The sequence below is a fragment of the Loxodonta africana genome, chromosome X (genome assembly GCF_030014295.1).
Source record: "Loxodonta africana isolate mLoxAfr1 chromosome X, mLoxAfr1.hap2, whole genome shotgun sequence".
NCBI lineage: Eukaryota > Metazoa > Chordata > Mammalia > Proboscidea > Elephantidae > Loxodonta > Loxodonta africana.
In genome coordinates this window covers 4,896,446-4,919,016 of record NC_087369.1, presented here as the reverse complement: position 1 = coordinate 4,919,016, position 22,571 = coordinate 4,896,446, and positions in this window count along the sequence as shown.

Genomic DNA, 22,571 nt, shown 5'->3' with positions numbered 1-22,571 from the left:
ACTTGATGCACAATTTTTCAGTAAATACTCATGTCTCTGAAAACAAAGTGAATTTCAAAACTATGAAAAATATGCAATCCCATTTTTGTTTTGTTTTTATAACAGAGGGTGCAGAATCTATTGAAATTTCTTATATCTTTTTCGTATGAACTAAGTAGACATCATTTGTTTTTGTTTCTTATAAGTGAATTTAAAAACTATTGTAAAATGCATGTAAAAAATAAATTTTGCCATTTTAACCATCTGAAGTGTACAAATTCATTAGTTACATTCACAATGTTGTGCAACCATCAACCCTAATTCAAAACTTCTTCATCCCATCCCATTTGGAACAAAGGAGAATGCAGAAAACCAAACACACACAGAAAATATTAGCCCAAAGTACTAAAGGAGTACATGAACCAGAGACTGCACCAGCCTGAGACCAGAACAACTAGATGGTGCCTGGCTGCCAGCAATGACTGTCCTACCAGGGAACACAACACAGTCTCTGACAAAACAAGATAAAAATGTAGAACAGAGCTCAGATTCATGTTTGAGCAGATTTCATGGTCTTACAGAGACTGGAGGACCCCCCAAAACTATGGCCCCCGGACACACTGTGAACCGCTAACTGAAATCATTCTCCAAGCCCACTCATCAGACAAAGATTAGACAGGAGTGTAAAACCAAAAGTAATAAGCATGAGGAATGTGCTTCTTAGTTCAATTAGATTTATAAGACCAAATAGGTAGCTCCTGCCCAAAAGCAGAATAAGAAGGCAGGAAAGGACAGGGAAATTGGTCAAATGGACACAGCGAACCCAGGGGATTCCAACTAATGCCACAAAACAATATGTATATAAATTTCTTAATACGAAACTTACTTGAGGTGTAATGTTTCACCTAAAGAATAAGAAAAGTTTTTTTTCATCACCCCAAACAGAAACTCTGTACCCAACAAGCAATAAGTCCCGATTTCCACTCCCTCCAGCCCCCGGTAACTAATAATAAACTGTTCTCTCTGCTTTTGCCAGTTCTGGGCATTTCACATAAACAGAATTGTATGAAATTCGTCCTTTAGTGTCTGGCTTATTTCACTCGTCATAATATGTGTTCAAGGTTCATCCATCAACTTGCATGTACCAGAACTTCATTTCTCTTTGTGGTTGAATAAATATTCAATTTCTTCCTCTGTGGCATTAGTCGTTGATGCATAAATTTGAATAATGTTGGTATTAACTCTTCTTCCTTGTAGGCATATGGATATTATGGTGTCATTGACAACGTTGTAATTCAGGATCTTGAAATGTTCTTTTTGGTGATGAATGCGATTCCATTCCTCTTCAATTTGTCATTCCTGGCATAGTTGCTCATATGAATCTCTGAAATTGCCCATACCAGTCCATTTCACCTCAGTAATGCCTAGGATATTGATCTTTATGAGTTCTATTTCATTTCTGACAACTTCCAAAGCTGCAGAATTTCATTAATAATGGTAATGTGGGTCAGCGAACAGAGGATTGAGAAAATGCTCACCATCACTAGCCATTAAAGAAATGCAAATCAAAACCAAAATGAGGCAGGAAGAGAGGGGTATTCACTAAGTACAGAGCAGACAAAAATGTAGGCGACGGGAAGTACAAGTGAAGTAAACCAAAAGAAATTTCCTAAATACAACCAAAAGCTTCAAAGGCCAGAGTAGGAGGGACAGGTGTTTGGAGACCAGGGTTGCAAGGGACATGTAGGTCAATTGCATTAACAAAATGTATTAAGAAAACAGTCTGTGTTCCACTTTGGTGAGAGGCCTCTGGGGTTTTAAACGCTACCAAGCGGCCATCTAAGATGCATCATTTGGTCTGAACCCACATGGAGCAAAGGAGAATGAAGAACACCAAAGACTCAAGATAAATATAAGCCCAAGAAACAGGGCCACATAAACCAGAGACTCCACCAGCCTGAGACTCAAAGAACTAGATGGTGCCCGGCTGCTGGTGATCATTGCCCTGAGAGAACACAAGAGAGAATCCCTGATGGAGCAGGACAATAGTGGGATGCAGATCTTAAATTCTCATAAAAAGCCGAGGCTTAATGGTTTGCCTGAGACCGAGGGACCTGACAGCCATGGTCCCCATACCCTTTGATAGCCCAAGATTGGAACCTTTCATGAAACCAACTCTACAGACAAGGATTGGCCTAGACTATAAGACAATGATGCTGCTGAGAAGTGAACTTCATGGCTCAAGGAGACACATAGGATTATGTGGTCAACTCCTGTGTGGTGGCGAGATGAGAAGGAAGAGGGGGACAGGAGTGGGCTGAATGGACACGGGGAATGCAGGGTGGAGAGGAGGAATGCGCTGTCTCAAAGGGAGAGCAGCTGGGACTGCATAGCAAGGTGTGCACAGCTTTTTGTATGAGAGACTGACTTGAATTGTAAACTTTCACCTAAACCACAATAAATTAAGGAAAACTATGAGCTACCTTCTCACTCCAACGTTATTGGCACATAACAACAAAAATAAAAACACAAAAATCAATGCTGGAGAGGTTGAAGGGATGTCATGGGTTGAATTATGTCTCCCGGAAATGTATTAACTTGTTTAAGACATGATTCCTAGTATTCTGTGGTTGTCCTCCATTTTGTGATTGTAGTTTTATGTTAAAGAGGATTAGCGTGGGATGTAACACCCTTACCAGGTCACCTCCCTGATCCAATGAAAAGGGAGTTTCCCTGGAGTGTGGCATGCACCACCTTTCATGAGAGACAAAAGGAAAAAAAAGTAAGTAGAGACAGGGGAATCTCATACCGCTAAGCAGTGCCGGGAGTAGAGCACGTCCTTTGGACCCAGGGTCCCTGCTCAGAGAAGCTCCCAATCCTGGGGTAGACTGAGGAGAAGGCTGACAGTAAAAGCCTTTCCCTGGAGCCGACGTCTCAAATTTGGACTTTTAGCCTACTTTACTGTGAAGAAATAAATTTCTCTTTGTTAAAGCCATCCACTTGTGGTATCTCTGTTATAGCAGCACTAGATGACAAAGACAAAGGAGTTTGGAACTCTTATGCACTGCTGGTGAGAATGTAAAGTGGTACAACCATTTTGGAAGACGATTTGGTGCTTCCATAAAAAGCTAGAAGTAGAAATATCATAGGATTCAGTAATGCCACTCTTAGGAACATACCCTAGAGAAATAAGAATCATCACACAAATAGACATACCCATACCCAAGTTCACTGCAGCATTATCTACAATAGCAAAAAGATGGAAACAACCTAAGTGCCCATCGACAGGTGAATGGATGTCTTAGTCATCTAGTACTGCTATAACAGAAATGCTGAAAGTGGATGGTTTTAAGAAAGAGAAATTTTATTCTCTCACTGTCCAGAAGGCTAGAAGTCTGAATTCAAGGCACTGTCATCTCCAAGGGAAGACTTTCTGTCTGTGTTGGCTCTGGAGGAAGTTCCTTGTCATCAGTCTTCGCTTGGTCTGGGAGCATCCCAGTGCAGGAACCTCAGGTCCAAAGGACACACACTGCTGCTGGCGCTGCTTTCTTGGCGGTATGAGGTCCCCATGTCTCTCTGATGGTTTCTCTCTTTTATATCTCAGAAGAGATCGCCTTAAGACACTACCTAGGCTTGTAGACCTCATCAATATAACTGCCGCTAATTCAGCTTCTTACATCATATTGATAGGATTTACAACACATAGAGAAATCTGAAGATAAAATGGTAGACAATCATACAAGGGAATGATGGCCTATCGAAATTGAGAGATATTTGGGGGGGGGGAATCAATTCAATCCATGACAATGGGTAAACAACCTATGGTACCTGAACACAATGGAATACTATGCAAATATAATGAAGAATGATGAATCTGGGAAACATCTCACAACACGGATGAGTTGGGAGGGCATTTTAATGAGTGTAATGGGTCAATCACAAATGGGTCAATACTTTATGAGACCACTATTACAAAAACTCATAGGAAGTTTTCCACACAGAAACGATCCTGAATGGTTCAAAGGGAGAGGTGAGGAGGAAGAGAAAAATACTAGTGAATAGTTAAGAGGTAGCTTTGATGAAGGCTAAGGCACTATGCAATACTGGGGAAGTCAGCAGAGCTTGATCAAGCCAAGGTCATGGAAACTTCACAGACAAATCCAAATTCCCTGAGGGATCATATTACTGGGTTGAGGGCTGGGGACCATTGACTCATTAATATCTAGATCAATTGGCATAACATACTTTATAAGGAAAATGTTCTACATCCTACTTTGGCGAGTAGCATCTGCGGTCTTAAAAGCTGGTGAGCAGCCATCTAAGATACTCCACTTTTCTCACCTTGTCTGGACCAAGGAATAATGCAGAACACCACAGTCACAAGGTAAAGATTAGCTCAAAGCACTAATGAACAACTACCACAGCCTCCACCAGACAGTCCAGCACAACCAGGTGGTGCCCTGCTATCCACACCGACTGCTCTGACAGGGATCACGATAGAGGATCCGAGACAGAGCTGGAGGTAAAAGTAGAACAAAATCCAAACTGACAAGAGAAGACCAGACTTACTCGTATGACAGAGACTGAGAAACCCCGAGAGTATGGCCCCCAGACAGCCTTTTAACTCAGTACTGAAGTCACTCCTGAGGTTCACTCTTCAGATAAAGATTAGAAAGGCACATTAAAAGAAAAAAAAAAAAGGGAAGTGAATTGTAGAAAATACGAATCTAGGACAATTGAAAGACTCCATCCCTGTTACTATTTTAACGCAAGTCCAGTCCCTAATCCTATTTCCCAAGATTCCCAAATGGGACATGGTTATAGTCCCCATTTATTTCCTTAGAGCCTTTTTAAATGTTTTCTTTGTGTTTTGGAGACATTCCCCTTACATTAGTTATTCTCAGCTGGGGATTATTTTCCACCTCAGGATATCTGGCAATATTTGGAAACACTGCGAGGGAGGCACGTGCTAATACACTCTAGTGTTTTAGAGGTCAAGTAGGCTACTGAACATTCTACATGCATCCTGGAATATGCAGCCCTGGTGGAAGCTGTTGCACATGGACAAAAAACGACCTAACAGTATGGGACAAAATCCAGGGAAACATCAAAATTCCCTTTTACATGACAAAAGCCAACATCTACTTGAAACTTCACATGGTAATTCTTGTGCTGGTGATTTACCATATTAGCTCATTTAATCCTCATATCAACCACGTGGCTCATGTTTTCATAGCCTCTCTTTCACAGATGAGGAAACTGAGGCACAGCGAAGGTAAACATATTTCTCAAAACCACCTTCTATTAAGGTGGCATTAAGATTTTCAAGCCAGGAAAGGAAAACCTAGGAGTTCACACTATTAACTGTACTGTTCCATCACCCATGGACACATGTGTCCAGCACAGGACATTAGCGATGTCTCTGGCAGGAAAACTCACCGTAGAGAAGCGTCTGCAGGGCTCCCTTTATGCCTGTTCACCAAGTTGCAGATGAAGGGCTTTGTCATGGAGGCGACCGCCGTGTACAGAACGGCAAACACCCCTGCACAAGTGATGTGGATGTAGAACACACAGACATAAGCAGGCAGGCTTCGTAGAACGAGGAGACAAACGAGAGGTGAGACCCACAGGAGAAAATGCTTTATACTTCCCGTTACGGATCGAATTTGTATCCCCCAAAATATGTGTTATAAACCTTATTCCCTATACTTGTGGATATAGTAGTATTTGGGAGTGTGGTTTCTTCGTTATGCTAATGAGGCAATATCAGCGCAAGGTATGTCTTAAGTCAATCTCTTTTGAGATGTAAAGAAAATCTGATTGAGCAAGCAACCAAGCAGGCAACCAGAAATGGGGGAAGACAGATGCCACACCACATGAAGATAAGCAAGAAACTGAGATCAGAAGCTGAGAAGAGACAAGGACCTTCCCTCAGAGGCCACAGAGAAAGGAAACCTTCCCAAGAGCTGGTGCCCTGAATTTGAACTTCCAGCTCCCTAAACTGTTGAGAAAATAACTTTGTTTGTTACACCCACCCACATGTGTTATTTCTGTTTTATCAACACTAGGCAACTAAGAATTTGTTATGGGACAGTGGGATGCTGCTCTAAAAATATCTAAAATGTGGAAGTGGTTTTCGAATTGGGCAATAGGAAAAGCCTCGAAGAGTTTTAATGTGCGTAATAGTCAAAGCCTAGATGGTCTTCAAGAGAAGGTCGGTAAAATTATGGACATCAAAAGCCATTCTGGTGAGGGCTCAGAAAGAAGTGAGGTGAGACATAGAAAATTCTCTATCATTTTAAAGAGTACGTTTGGTGCCATCAACAGAATGTTGCTAGACATGTGGACATTAAATGTGCTTCTGCTGGGGCTTTAAAAGGAGATCATGTGATTGGACGATGGAGGAGGACTAATTCTTTTTAGGCAATGTCAAATAGCTTGCCTGAATTATGTCCAAATGTTTTGTGGGAGGCAGACCTTATAACTGATGACCTGGGATATAAGGGTGAGGGGATTTCTCACCAAGGTCTTAAAGAGGTCACAGGGTTTCTTTTTACTGCTAATAGTAAAATGCAAGAGGAAAGAGATGGACTTAAAAGTGAACTGTGCAACATGAAAACAGAACTTAAAGGTTTGGAAAATTCTGTTGAACAAACTAAGGACACGTGTCCTAGAGTGTTTGTCAAGGATGTGGCTGCAAAAGGAAAGCCCTCTGCCTCTTGGAAGTCTACAGGCAAGTAAGTGGGTAGAGGAAGTACATCTGTTGTCCTCCAAAAGAAGAATAATCCCTGCGGCTGCTCTGAGATCAGTAGAATAGTTGGAAGGAACAGCAGAACCAGGGCTGACTGATTGTCAAAGGGTTGGACCAAGAACTCTTGGGTTCCAAAGGGTGTAGACACACCCTCCTAGGTTTCAAAGACTTAAATCTCCACCAACTCGGTTTTGGCATGTGGGGCTGCCATTCAGTTGTGCCAAGAGGATTCGTCTGCTGCTCAAAGCTGAGAGAGTGGGGTTGCCATGCTCAAGGGGCAGGAGAATGGTGTCTGCCAGGGTCGAGGGGAAATAGTCGCCACTAAGGTGGACTAGTAGGATAGGGCTACCTAAAGCGAAGGGAGCAGAGTTGCCAACCCAGTGGCCTTGGAAGTTAGGTGTGAAACCCCAAGCCGAGAGACCTCCAACCAGAATCCAGAAAGCATGGCCAACACCCACTCTCTGGAGGGTGGGAACATTGCCCAGATGCTCTCAGGGAACAGAGGATCAGTTTCAATCCTTGAAAACTAATGAAATTTGTCTTGCTGGGTTTTGGACTTGGTTGGTGCCTATTATCCCTTCTTTCCCTCCAATTTCTCCCATTTGTAATGGAAATGTTTACCTTGTGCCTATTCCACCATTGTACTTTGGAAACAGGTAACTTGTAGTCTAGGTTTCACAGGTTTACAGATGCAAAGGAATTTTGACACATCTTTGATTTTCAGTACTCAGAAGATGAGATTTTGGGCTTGGAGTTGATTTAAGACATTTAGGATGGTGTGACATGGTGAATGTTTTTTGCATGTGGTGAGGACATGAATTTGGGGGAAGTCAAAAATAAAATGTTATGTATTGAGTTGTGTCCCCCAGAAATCTGTGTTGTAAATCCTAAATCCTATCCCTGTGGTTATACTTCCATCTGGGAGTGGGTTTTCTTATGTTAAGGAGACAGTATTAGCGAAGACAGTATGAATCATTTTTGTAATCTCAGAAATCCTACTTGCTTAAATCAATCTGTTTTGAGATATAAAAAGAGAAATTTTAAGCAAGGAACCTAACAAACATCCAGAGATCGAGGGAAAGACATGCCACATCACGTGAAGATCATCAAGGAACAGAGAAACACGGCCTGAGACAAGGACTTTCCCCAGAACCCACGGAAAGAGAAAGCATTTCCCTAGAGGCAGCACCCTGAATTTAGGCTTCTAGCCTCCTAAAGTGTGAGAAAACAAATTTGGTAAAGCCACCCACTTCTGGTGTTTCTGTTACAGCAACTCTAGGTAACTAAGTCACTTCCCTTCCTTTCTTCAGATGCTCAGTATATAATACGAGCATCTGCATATATGAAAAGGATCCGAGCAAGAGGAAGAAAAACCATGATGTCTGTCACAATATATAACACAAGGTTATTGATGAAGGTGTTGGAGTAGGCAAGCTTGAGGACTTTGGTGAGCTCACAGAAATAGCGTGGGATTTTAAAGACTGCACAGAAAGTGCCAGCACAGTCAAAGGGTCAGGAAGAGCACCCAGCATGCTGACAAGCCAAGGGTTTTGAATGACTGTGTAGTGCTGAGACAGAAAGGTCCACATAAACCAGAGGGTCCATCACCCTGAGACCAGAAGAACTAGATGGTGCACAGCTACCACCAATGACTGCCCTAACAGAGAACACAATAGGGACCACTGACAGAGCAGGAGAAAAGCGGGATGCAGAACTCAAATTCTAGTAAAAAACCAGACTTAGTGGTCTGACTGAGACAGGAGGAACCCCCGAAAACATGACCCCCGGACTCTCTGTTCACCCAGAACTAAAACCATTCCCAAAGCCAACTCTTCAGACGTAGAATAGACTGCACTATAACGCATGAAATGATACTCTTGAAGAGTGTGCTTCTTAGTTCAAGCAGATACTCAAGACTAAATGGGCAGCTCCTGTCCAGAGGCGAGATAAGACAGCAAAAGGGATAGGAGCTAGTTGAATGGACACGGAAAATCCGGGGTGGAAAGAAGAAATGTGTGGTCACATTACATGGATAGCAACTAGGGTCACATAACAATGTGTGTATAAACTTTTGTATGAGAAACTAACTTGAGCTGTAAATTTTCAACTACAGCACACATACAAAACAGAACAGGGCTTGTTGGATTTGAGGTGGTGGAGCTGCCAGAGGGATTAGAAGAATGGGGCCGCCCAAGGCAAGGGAGCAGTGTTGCCATCGCAGTGGGCTTCAAAGGCCAAGATCAAGCTCAGGATTCAGGGGCCTACACCCAGAATCCAAAGATCATGGTCAACACCTAGACTGTGGAATGGAGGGTCATTGCCTGGATGTTCTCAGAGAACAGAGGATTATTTTGAAGACTTGAGGGATAATATATGTTGGGGGGCTGGGTTTTGGACTTACTTGGTGCCTCTTATCCCTTCTTTCCCTCTAACTTGCCCCTCTTGTGCTGGAAATGTTAACCTTGTTTCTGTTCTAGTATTGTACTTTGGAAACAGATAATTTGTAGCCTAGATTTCACAGGTTCACAGATGAAGAGGAATTTGGTCCGAGGATGGAATATGCCTCAAGTTTCACCCGTATTTGATTTAGATGACTTGGAAGATGAGATTTTGAACTTAGAATTGATTTAAGATTTTTGGAATGATGTGATGGGGTGAATGGGTTTTGCATGTGGCAGATATATTAATTTTGGGGGCCAGAGCATGGAATGTTACAGACTGAATTGTGTCTTCCAAAAGTATTGTCATAAATCCTGCCCTGTATATCTCTGGTCATATTCCCATTTGGAAATGGGTTGCCTTTGTTATGCTAATGAGACAGGATTAGTGCTGGTTGTGTCTTGAGTCAATGTCTTTTGAGATATAAAAGAGACCCAACAAGTAAGCCAGAGAAACTGAGATGGAGAAAGAGAGTTGACAAGCCACATGAAGAACACTCGGGAGCACCTCGGGAAGAGATAAGGACCTTCTCCGAATTGTATTTATTTTTTTGTTGTTGAGAAAATACACAGCAAAACATACAGCAATTCAACAGTTTCTATATGTACCATTTAGTGACATTGATTACATTCTTCAAGATGTGTAACCATTCTTGTCCTCCTTTTCTGAGTTCTTCCTTCCGCATTAACATAAATTCATTGCTCCCTAATTTTCCTATCTAATCTTTCCTGCTGCTATTGTCAATTTGATCCCACATAGGTAATTCCTAAAAGGGCCCGATGCTCCAGGCAGGCATTTTTGACGAGTTAAACAATTGTTTAGGTTTAAGAAGACTTCAGGGGATATTTTTGGTTTAAGGTTTAATGTTTATCTCAGGACAATAGTTTCAGGGGTTCATTCAACCTTCATGGATTTAGGAAGTCGAAATCCATGAGAATTTGTAATTCTTATCTGTATTTTAACCCTTTTTATGAGGACTCATCTGTAGAGTCTTTGATCAGAATGTTCAGTAATGGCAGTTGGGTACCACCCACTTCTACTGGTCCGATGGTATTGGAAGCAGTTTTTCATGGAGACAATTATCTGCACTTTCCATATCTTCCTTATATTCCTGACTCAAGTGTTTCCTCTGTTGCTGCCGGTGAATACAGACCAACTCTTATGCCTTTCATGGCCCTTGTAAGTGTTTAAGACCCCAGTCACTACACAACTAACTAGAAGTTATAAGTACTAAACATGTGATTAGGCTACTTAATCAGAATATCCCATGAAACCATGATCCTAAACCTCAAACCAAGTAAACAAATCTGAAGAGATTTAAGCTGATTCAGCATCTACTTCGTTTTTGAATGTTGTAAATATCTCTCACAAACCATTTCCATCTTCATCTTTTTTTAGTTTTATTGTGCTTCAAGGAAAAAAAAATTTTAAATAACAGTTTACAAATCAGATAACTCGCTCATATAAAAATTTATATAACCTTGCTATGCTGAGATCTTGAGGGCCTATGCATCTGCATTCTACCCCTCACCCTCCTGGATAAGAGACTAGGCTGGATGTGGGGTCTTTACATCTCTAAAATCCCATATTCCAAGAATCACCAAGTCCTGAGGGTGGGTGGGCGTGTCCAAGTCAGACAAGTCCTTGGATAGAACTGTTGATCCGCTGGGAGTTAAAAAACTAACAGGCAGGAGGCAGGGCCAAGATGGCGGACTAGGTAGACGCTACCTCGGATCCCTCTTGCAACAAAGATTCGGAAAAACAAGTGAATCGATCACATACATAACAATCTATGAACCCTGAAAAACAAACACAGGTTTAGAGATGGAGAACGAACAAATACAGGGAAGCAGCAATTGTTTTCAGAGCCTGGAGCCGGCATACCAGTCAGGTAACCTTTGGCGCCCGACTTAGGTCAGGGCCCAGGGGAGCTGATGGCACAAACAAGGGGCCCAGCCCTAGCCCCCGAACTCTCTCCGGGAGGGGGCCCAGCCGATTCCCCCGGCGGACGTGGCGACGCAGCCGATGGGAGGCAGTGACAGGTCTTGGAGCGGGGAGAGCAGCGTCCCAGCCAGGGAACCGTCCCGCCGGGAATTTGACTGGGCGCAGGCACGGCATAAGCATGGAGAGCTGCTCCATTCCCCTGAACTATCCCCGGGAGGGGGCCCAGCCAGTTTGCGCGGGGGGCGTGGCGAAGCAGCCAGTGGGAGAAGTCCCCGGGAGGCAGCGACTGGTCTTGGAGTGGGGAAAGCAGCGTCCCAGCCGGGACACCCGGTCACGGCACAAGCACGGGGAGCTGCTCCACTCACCTGAACTGACCCCAGGAGGGGGCCAAGCCGGTTCTCGGGGGCGGCACGGCGACACGGCTGGCGGGACGAGAAGTCCCCGGGAGGCAGTGACTGATTTTGGAGTCGAGAGTGCACTGTCCTAGCAGGGGAACCTTGACGTTGGGCGTGGGGCTGGCAGCAGAGGATCTGACCGTGACTTCAGCGGGCCAGACCCCCCGGGGGCAATCTCCACCCAGCCAGCACACATAAGTGACGAGCCCCGCGGAAATCTCAGATATAATAGTCATTCCAAACAAGACAAGCAACTCTGGCTATATTCTGAGGTGCTACTCTCCTATCTCTCTAATCCCTCCCCCACCCTTCCCAGGCGGCTTCATTAACATCTGAATTGCCTGAGCCAGAGGGAGAACTCTGATAGGGATCTGAGTGCACTTTTTTTTTAGCGGATTTTCTGGAAAAACTAGTTTCCCAGTGATGGCTCGGAGACAACAATCCATATCAAACCACATAAAGAAGCAGACCATGACAGCTTCTCCAACCCCCCAAACAAAAGAATCTAAATCTTTCCCAAATGAAGATACAATCCTGGAATTATCAGATACAGAATATAAAAAACTAATTTACAGAATGCTTCAAGACATCACAAATGAAATAAGGCAAACTGCAGAAAAAGCCAAGGAACACACTGATAAAACTGTTGAAGAACTCAAAAAGATTATTCAAGAACATAGTGGAAAAATTAATAAGTTGCAAGAATCCATAGAGAGACAGCATGTAGAAATCCAAAAGATTAACAATAAAATTACAGAATTAGACAATGCAATAGGAAGTCAGAGGAGCAGACTCGAGCAATTAGAATGCAGACTGGGACATCTGGAGGACCAGGGAATCAACACCAACATAGCTGAAAAAAAATCAGATAAAAGCATTAAAAAAAATGAAGAAACCCTAAGAATCATGTGGGACTCTATCAAGAAGGATAACTTGCGTGTGATTGGAGTCCCAGAACAGGGAGGGGGGACAGAAAACACAGAGAAAATAGTTGAAGAACTCCTGACACAAAACTTCCCTGACATCATGAAAGACGAAAGGATATCTATCCAAGATGCTCATCGAACCCCATTTAAGATTGATCCAAAAAGAAAAACACCAAGACATATTATCATCAAACTCGCCAAAACCAAAGATAAACAGAAAATTTTAAAGCAGCCAGGGAGAAAACAAAGGTCTCCTTCAAGGGAGAATCAATAAGAATAAGTTCAGACTACTCAGCAGAAACCATGCAGGCAAGAAGGGAATGGGACGACATATACAGAGCACTGAAGGAGAAAACTGCCAGCCAAGGATCATATATCCAGCAAAACTCTCTCTGAAATATGAAGGCGAAATTAAGATATTTAAAGATAAACACAAGCTTAGAGAATTTGCAAAAACCAAACCAAAGCTACAAGAAATACTAAAGGATATTGTTTGGTCAGAAAACCAATAATATCAGATACCAGCACAACACAAGGTCACAAAACAGAATGTCCTGATATCAACTCAAATAGGGAAATCACAAAAACAAACAAATTAAGATTAATTTTAAAAAAATACACATAACAGGGAATCATGGAAGTCAATAGGTAAAAGATCACAATAATCAAAAAGAGGGACTAAATACAGGAGGCATTGAACTGCCATATGGAGAGTGATACAAGGCGATATAGAACAATACAAGTTAGGTTTTCACTTAGGAAAATAGGGGTAAATAATAAGGTAACCACAAAAAGGTATAACAACTCCATAACTCAACATAAAAGCCAGGAAAACGTAACGACTCAACTAACATAAAGTCAGACACTATGAAAATGAGGATCTCACAATTTACTAAGAAAAACGCCTCAGCACAAAAAAGTACGTGGAAAAATGAAATTGTCAACAACACAGATGAAAAGGCATCAAAATGACAGCACTAAAAACTTATTTATCTATAATTATGCTGAATGTAAATGGACTAAATGCACCAATAAAGAGACAGAGAGTCATGTACTGGATAAAGAAACACGATCCATCTATATGCTGCCTACAAGAGACACACCTTAGACTTAGAGACACAAACAAACTAAAACTCAAAGGATGGAAAAAAATATATCAAGCAAACAATAAGCAAAAAAAAAGAGGAGTAGCAATATTAATTTCTGACAAAATAGACTTTAGACTTAAATCCACCACAAAGGATAAAGAAGGACACTATATAATGATAAAAGGGACAATTGATCAGGAAGACATAACCATATTAAATATTTATGCACCCAATGACAGGGCTGCAAGATACATAAGTCAAATTTTAACAGAATTGAAAAGTGAGATAGACACCTCCACAACTATGGTAGGAGACTTCAACACACCACTTTCGGAGAAGGACAGGACATCCAGTAAGAAGCTCAATAGAGACACTGAAGACCTACTTACAACAATCAACCAACTTGACCTCATTGACTTATACAGAACTCTCCACCCAACTGCTACAAAGTATACTTTTTTTTCTAGCGCACATGGAACATTCTCTAGAATAGACCACATATTAGGTCATAAAAGAAACCTTTGCAGAGTCCAAAACATAGAAATATTACAAAGCATCTTCTCAGACCACAAGGCAATAAAACTAGAAATCACTAACAGAAAAACTAGGGTAAAGAAATCAAATACTTGGAAAATGAACAATACCCTCCTGAAAAAGGACTGGGTTATAGAAAACATCAAGGAGGGAATAAGGAAATTCATAGAATGCAACGAGAATGAAAATACTACCTATCAAAACCTCTGCGACACAGCAAAAGCAGTGCTCAGAGGCCAATTTATATCAATAAATGCACACATACAAAAAGAAGAAAGAGCCAAAATCAGAGAACTGTTCCTATAACTTGAACAAATAGAAAGTGAGCAACAAAAGAATCCATCAGGCACCAGAAGAAAACAAATAATAAAAATTAGAGCTGAACTAAATGAATTAGAGAACAGAAAAACAATTGAAAGAATTAACAAAGCCAAAAGCTGGTTCTTCGAAAAAATTAACAAAATTGATAAATCATTGGCTAGACTGACTAAAGAAATACAGGAAAGGAAACAAATAACCCGAATAAGAAACGAGAAGGACCACATCACAACAGAACCAAATGAAATTAAAAGAATCATTTCAGATTACTATGAAAAATTGTACTCTAAAAAATTTGCAAACCTAGAAGAAATGGATGAATTCTTGGAAAAACACTACCTACCTAAACTAACACATTCAGAAGTAGAACAACTAAATAGACCCATAACAAAAAAAGAGATTGAAACGGTAATCAAAAAACTTCCAACAAAAAAAAGTCCTGGCCCAGACGGCTTCACTGCAGAGTTCTACCAAACCTTCAGAGAAGACTTAACACCGCTACTACTGAAGGTATTTCAAAGCATAGAAAATGACGGAATACTACCCAACTCATTCCATGAAGCCACCATCTCCCTGATACCAAAACCAGGTAAAGACATTACAAAAAAAGAAAATTATACACCTATATCCCTCATGAACATAGATGTAAAAATCCTCAACAAAATTCTAGCCAATAGAATCCAACAACACATCAAAAAAAATAATTCACCATGATCAAGTGGGATTTATACCAGGTATGCAAGGCTGGTTTAATATCAGAAAAACCATTAATGTAATCCATCACATAAATAAAACAAAAGACAAAAACCACATGATCTTATCAATTGATGCAGAAAAGGCATTTGACAAAGTCCACCACCCATTTATGATAAAAACTCTTACCAAAATAGGAATTGAAGGAAAATTCCTCAACATAATAAAGGGCAACTATGCAAAGCCAACAGCCAATACCACTCTAAATGGAGAGAACCTGAAAGCATTTCCCTTGAGAACGGGAACGAGACAAGGATGCCCTTTATCACCGCTCTTATTCAACATCGTGCTTGAAGTCCTAGCCAGGGCAATTAGGCTAGACAAAGAAATAAAGGGTATCCGGATTGGCAAGGAGGAAGTAAAGCTATCACTATTTGCAGATGACATGATCGTATACACGGAAGACCCTAAGGAATCCTCCAGAAAACTACTGAAACTAATAGAAGAGTTGGGCAGAGTCTCAGGATATCAAATAAACATACAAAAATCACTTGGATTCCTCTACATCAACAAAAAGGACACCGAAGAGGAAATCACCAAATCAATACCATTCACAGTAGCCCCCAAGAAGATAAAATACTTAGGAATAAATCTTACCAAGGATGTAAAAGACCTATACAAAGAAAACTACAAAGCTCTACTACAAGAAATTCAAAAGGACATACTTAAGTGGAAAAACATACCCAGCTCATGGATAGGAAGACTTAACATAGTAAAAATGTCTATTCTACCAAAAGCCATCTATACATATAACGCACTTCCGATCCAAATTCCAATGTCATATTTTAAGGGGATAGAGAAACAAATCACCAATTTCATATGGAAGGGAAAGAAGCCCCGGATAAGCTAAGCATTACTGAAAAAGAAGAAGAAAGTGGGAGGCCTCACTCTACCTGATTTCAGAAGCTATTATACAGCTACAGTAGTCAAAAGAGCCTGGTACTGGTACAACAACAGGCACATAGACCAATGGAACAGAATTGAGAACCCAGATATAAATCCATCCATGTATTCCATGTATGAGCAGCTGATATTTGACAAAGGACCAGTGTCAGTTAATTGGGGAAAAGATAGTCTTTTTAACAAATGGTGCTGGCATAACTGGATACCCATTTGCAAAAAAATGAAACAGGACCCATACCTCACACCATGCACAAAAACTAACTCCAAATGGATCAAAGACCTAAACTTAAAGACTAAAACGATAAAGATCATGGAAGAAAAAATAGGGACAACCCTAGGAGCCCTAATACAAGGCATAAACAGAATACAAAACATTACCAAAAATGATGAAGAGAAACCCGATAACTGGGAGCTCCTAAAAATCAAACACCTATGCTCATCTAAAGACTTCACCAAAAGAGTAAAAAGACCACCTACAGACTGGGAAAGAATTTTCAGCTATGACATCTCAGACCAGCGCCGGATCTCCAAAATCTACATGATTCTGTCAAAACTCAACCACAAAAAGACAAACAACCCAATCAAGAAGTGGGCAAAGGATATGAACACACATTTCACTAAAGAAGATATTCAGGCAGCCAACAGATACATGAGAAAATGCTCCCGATCATTAGCCATTAGAGAAATGCAAATTAAAACTACGATGAGATTCCATCTCACACCAACTAGACTGTCATTAATCCAAAAAACACAAAATAATAAATGTTGGAGAGGCTGCGGAGAGATTGGAACTCTCATACACTGCTGGTAGGGATGTAAAATGGTACAACCACTTTGGAAATCCATCTGGCATTATCTTAAACAGTTAGAAATAGAACTACCATACAACCCAGAAATCCCACTCCTCGGAATATACCCTAGAGAAACAAGAGCCTTCACACAAACAGGTATATGCACACCCATGTTTATTGCAGCTCTGTTTACAATAGCAAAAAGCTGGAAGGAACCAAGGTGTCCATCAACGGATGAATGGGTAAATAAATTGTGGCATATTCACACAATGGAATACTACGCATCGATAAAGAACAGTGACGAATCTCTGAAACATTTCATAACATGCAGGAATCTGGAAGGCATTATGTTGAGTGAAATGAGTCAGAGGCAAAAGGACAAATATTGTATAAGACCACTATTATAAGATCTTGAGAAATAGAAAAAACTGAGAAGAACACATACTTTTGTGGTTACGAAGAGGGGAGGGAGGGAGGGAGGGAGGGAGGCAGAGGGTTTTTTATTGATCAATCAGTAGATAAGAACTGCTTTGGGTGAAGGGAAAGACAACACTCAATACAAGGAAGGTCAGCCCAATTGGACTGGACTAAAAGCAAAGAGATTTCCGGGATAAAATGAATGCTTCAAAGGTCAGCGGCGCAGGGGATGGGGTCTGGGGAACATGGTTTGAGGGGACTTCTAAGTCAATTGGCAAAATAATTCTATTATGAAAACATTCTGCATCCCACTTTGAAATGTGGCGTCTGGGGTCCTAAATGCTAACAAGCGGCCATCTAAGGTACATCAATTGGTCTCAACCCACCTGGAGCAAAGGAAAATGAAGAACACCAAGGTCACACAACAACTAAGAACCCAAGAGACAGAAAGGGCCACATGAACCAGAGACCTACATCATCCTGAGACCAGAAGAACTAGTTGGTGCCCGGCCACAATCAATGACTGCCCTGTCAGGGAGCACAACAGAGAACTTCTGAGGGAGCAGGAGATCAGTAGGATACAGACCCCAAATTCTTATAAAAAGACCATACTTAATGGTCTGACTGTGACTAGAGGAATCCCGGTGGCAAAGCTCCCCAGACCTTCTGTTGGCACAGGACAGGAACCATTCCCGAAGACAACTCATCAGACATGAAAGGGACTGGTCAGTGGGGGGGGGGGGGAGAGATGCTGATGAAGAGTGAGCTAATTAAATCAGGTGGACACTGGGGAGTGTGTTGGCAACTCTTCTCTGGAGGGGGGATGGGAGGATAGAGAGAGAGGGAAGCTGGCAAAATTGTCATGAAAGGGGAGACTGAAAGGGCTGACTCAATAGGGGGAGAGCAAGTGGGAGTACGGAGTAAGATGTATGTAAACTTATATGTGACAGACTGATTGGATTTGTAAACGTTCACTTGAAGCTTAAGAAAAGTTAATAAAAAAAAAAAACTAACAGGCAAAAGAAGGGATGTACAACACAGAGGTTTAGTCAGAGAATTCTCCTTTCTTCCATCTACAACAGTTCATCAACTGTTTTCCTTATCATGTGAGTTGGCTCTCGAATCATGAAAAGATACACATTCTGTAGTTTGCCACCTCTCATTTGTACTTAAATAACCAAGTTGTTTATGTCAGGAAGCCTCTAAATTGTAGTTTCGGTGGAGTAGAATTTGACCCAAGGATATCTAAATGTGTTTATTTTCATCTTTTCAGTAATGAAAAAGGAGCCTTGTTGGCACAGTGGCTAAGTGTTCAGGTCCTAACGAAAGATAGTTTGAAACCCACCAGCTGCTCTGCGGAAGGAAGATGTGACAGTCTGCTTCTGTAAAAACTACAGCCTTGGAAACCCTACGGGACAATCCTACTCTGTCCTATAGAGTCCTTATGAGTTGTAATCCACTTGACGTCAACAGATCAGTAATCCAATTCTCTGTGCCATGATAGACACGTAATCTAACAATGTGGATACTTCTTTGATTTTCCTTTCCCTCTGTGTAAGAGCTTTGAAAATAGAAGCGTCCGGTGAATCTAAAAAGGCTAGCTCGAGCCTCGGCCTCATGATTCCATTTTGTTATTTCCACTTTTACCAGACAACAGTTAATTTTCGGACAGGCTTAATCTAGTATCTAAAGAAATGTTTCTCTTTGTAACCAAGCTAAGAAAGAATGTTGTCAGCTTTTCCCCAGGGTCCCTGGATACAAACAGTGTACCGAACCTGTACATTCTCAGAAAAAATTGTCTTGAAAACCTGTGCAGAGAAACTCCTTAACCAGGGGAAGACTGATGACAAGGACTTTCCCCAAGACCTAAAAGAGAGAAAGCCTTCCCCCGGAGATGGCACCCTTAATTTGGACTTGCAGTATTCTAGACAGTGAGAGAACAAATTTCTGTTTATTAAAGCCATCCACCTGTGGTATTCCTGTTATAGCAGCACTAGGTAACTAAGAATTTGGCAGTAGCAGTGGGGTGGTGGCGTGCTGCTTTGACAGATACCTAATATGTGGAAGCTGTTTTTCAACTGGGAATGGATAGAGACTGGACGAGTTTTAAAGTGCCTAAGAGTAGAAGCGTAGATTGCCTTGAAGAGAGTGTTGGTGGAATTCTGGACATCAAAGACAATTGTGGTGAGGACTCAGAAGAAAGTGAAAAGAGCTGTTAAAGCCATCCACTTGGGGTATTTCTGATATAACAGCACTAGATGAGTAAGACAACAGGTGAGCCTGGGGCTCCCTCTACTGGGCACTGGTTTGGGGTTCATGTTCCAAAACGCTATAATTTCGGAATTTCAGTGATCACTTTGGGAAAATGAGTTCCCATTTGCATTGTCTATTTTCCTCTGTGGGGCACTTTTTTGGTGATCAGGTTTTGTCAGAGGGTCTGATATACCTCCATGTGAGACTCTGGCAAGTTAATCAGTTTTATCTAAAACCTGTGTTTTTGTGGAATTGACTTGATCTTACCAAAGAAATGCTGTATACCTTTTAAGAAACTGGAATCCCTATTTGTTTTCTCTTATGTTGTTTAAGGGTAGAAGCTTGATTTGTGAGCTGGCCTCACAGACTAGTAAGTTTATGATGTTCTTCTGTCCTCTTTTGTTGTGAAGCTTGACTCTGATCTAGTAAGTGTAATCATAGTAATCTTTTAGTCCACTCAGTCCTATGTAGTTAATTTCAGTTCCACAGAATCCTGGGTCAGGAACAGTCTGTATACCCATCAACTTCTACACGAGAGTTCTGGAAATCTTCATTCAGCCTAGTGTATTCCATCTTCAAAATATCACACCTTTTTTCATAAGTCCAATGTAGTCCATCTTTTTTTTTTTTTATAATAACTTTTATTAAGCTTCAAGTGAACGTTTACAAATCCAATCAGTCTGTCACATATAAGTTTACATACATCTCACTCCCTACTCCCACTTACTCTCCCCGTCTTGAGTCAGCCCTTTCAGTCTCTCCTTTCTTGACAATTTTGCCGGCTTCCCTCTCTCTCTATCCTCCCATCCCCCCTTGTAGTCCATCTTTTGTAGGACTATTTTGATCAAGGATTTTCAGTGAGGCAGCAAAATAAAAACTTATATGCAAATGACAAAACTTTCAAACGCCATGGTTAACTTATAATAATTCATAAAAGTGGAAGATCTGATGGAAACTAATTACAAAAGTAATGCAAAGTCAAATGAAGTAAATTGAAAAAAAATTCTAAACAATAACTAACCTTATCTTCAAAGAACTTTGGATACAACACATAGTAATCTTGAGATGTAATACTATATAGTCAGGGTACCATATTTTTACACAAACAATATGTACCTTCTATTTTTGTTTTGCAGCCGTGCCTTTTCCCATGAAGTATTTTGTTAAGCGCTGTATGCTAGTTTTTATTACAGCAACATGAAAAAAATTGGTATAGCGGCACTTATGAAAATGCCTTGTGTGGGGAAGGTGCAGTTGGCAACGAAAAACAGGAGGCCCTCGTTATTTGTGTAAAAATACAGGATACCCCAAATATAACAAGATCATCAAGTTTTTGGAGCCCTGGTGGCATAGTTGTTATCAGCTCTGCTGCTAAACCAAAGGTTAGTGATTCAAATCCACCAGCAACTCCTTGGAATCCCTATGGGGTAGTTCTACTCAAAATTGACTAGACAGCAACAGATTTGGTTTTGGTGTTTTGGGTTAAGTCTCTAAACATCTGAACAGTAATTAAAAAAAAACTCCATAGGTAAATGATGGGAATGCCCCATTAAAAACATTGCCTCAGATGATGCTAGATTCAAAAGAAATAATGACTAATTAAAAAATAAAATTATGACAGTATCATGTGCTTCTTGTCTAGTATCAGGCACGCTGACACATAAATTTTTAACCCAAAGAAAATTTGACACTTCTGATTTGACAACACATTTCATGTAACTGATAACACATTCAATAAATCTTTTAAACAGTCTTTCTTATATATCTTTTGTTGAATCTAAAATTTTTTTTCTAAATTTTTTGTTTTTGTTGGGAATATGCACAGCAAACCATACACTAATTCAGGAGTTTCCATATGTACAATTTAGTGACAGATGATATTCTTCAAGGTGTGCAACCATTCTCATCATCCTTTTCTAAGCTGTTCTTCCCCTATTAACATAAATTCACTGACTCCTGAGATTCCTGTCAAATCTTTGGAGTTGTTGCTGTCAATTTGATACCTTACAGTTTTTAAAAGTTTATAATGTTCAATGCAGACATTTTTCAGTAGTTAAGCTAAACATCGTTTGGTTTTAAGAAGACTTCAGGGAATTCTTACTGGTTTAAGGTTTAAAGATTATCTCAGGGGAAGAGTTTCAGGGGTTTATCCAACGTTCCTGGTTCCAGAAAGTCTGGAGTCCATGAATTTTAAAAAATTCTGTGCTGCATTTTCCCCCTTTTCATCAGGATTCTTTTATAAAATCTTTGATCAAAACGTTCAGTAATTGTAGCCAGGCACAATCCAGTTCTTTTGATCACATGGCAAAGAAGGCAGTTGTTCATGGAGCCAAGTAGCCACGTATTCCATATCTTCCTCCTATTCTTGACTCTCCTTCTTCTGTTGCTCCAGGTGAACAGAGTCCACCTGTGTATCTTGGATGGCAGCTTGTAAGCTTTTAAGACACCTGGCACTACACAACAAACTAGAAGGTAGAACAGAAACACCAAACGTGTCATTACGCCAATTAACTGGGATGTCTCATGAATCCATGGTCATAAACCTCTAAATCTCATGAGATTTAAGCAGCCTCAGCAAGAACTTTTGTTGTTGTTGTTAGTGTTGTGAATATATTACACAAATTTTGCTAATTCAACTTTTTACAGGTTCCAACTTGCCGGTAGTTATTAGAATAATCGGCCATGCAACACTGCCCTTAATCAATGTGGTATTTCTATCACCTTTAACCCCATCTCATTTTCGTTTTCCTTTCCCTCTCACCTCAATAACCACTAATGAAATTTCTTCTCCACACATTTGCTTTTCTTGTCTTTTTACGGAGCCCTGGTATCGGAGTGGTTAAGCACTCGACTGCTAATTGAAAGGTTGGCGGTTTGAACTCACCAGTCACTCCACAGGAGAAAGATGTAACGGTCTGCTTCCGTAAATATTACAGCTTTAGAGCCCTATAGGGCGGTTCTATTCTGTCCTATAGGATTGCCCATGAGTCAGAATCGACTGGATGGCGGTGGATTTGGGTTTGCATTTTTACATCAGTCAAGTCGTACAGTATTTGTCCTTCTGCGATTGACTTATTTCA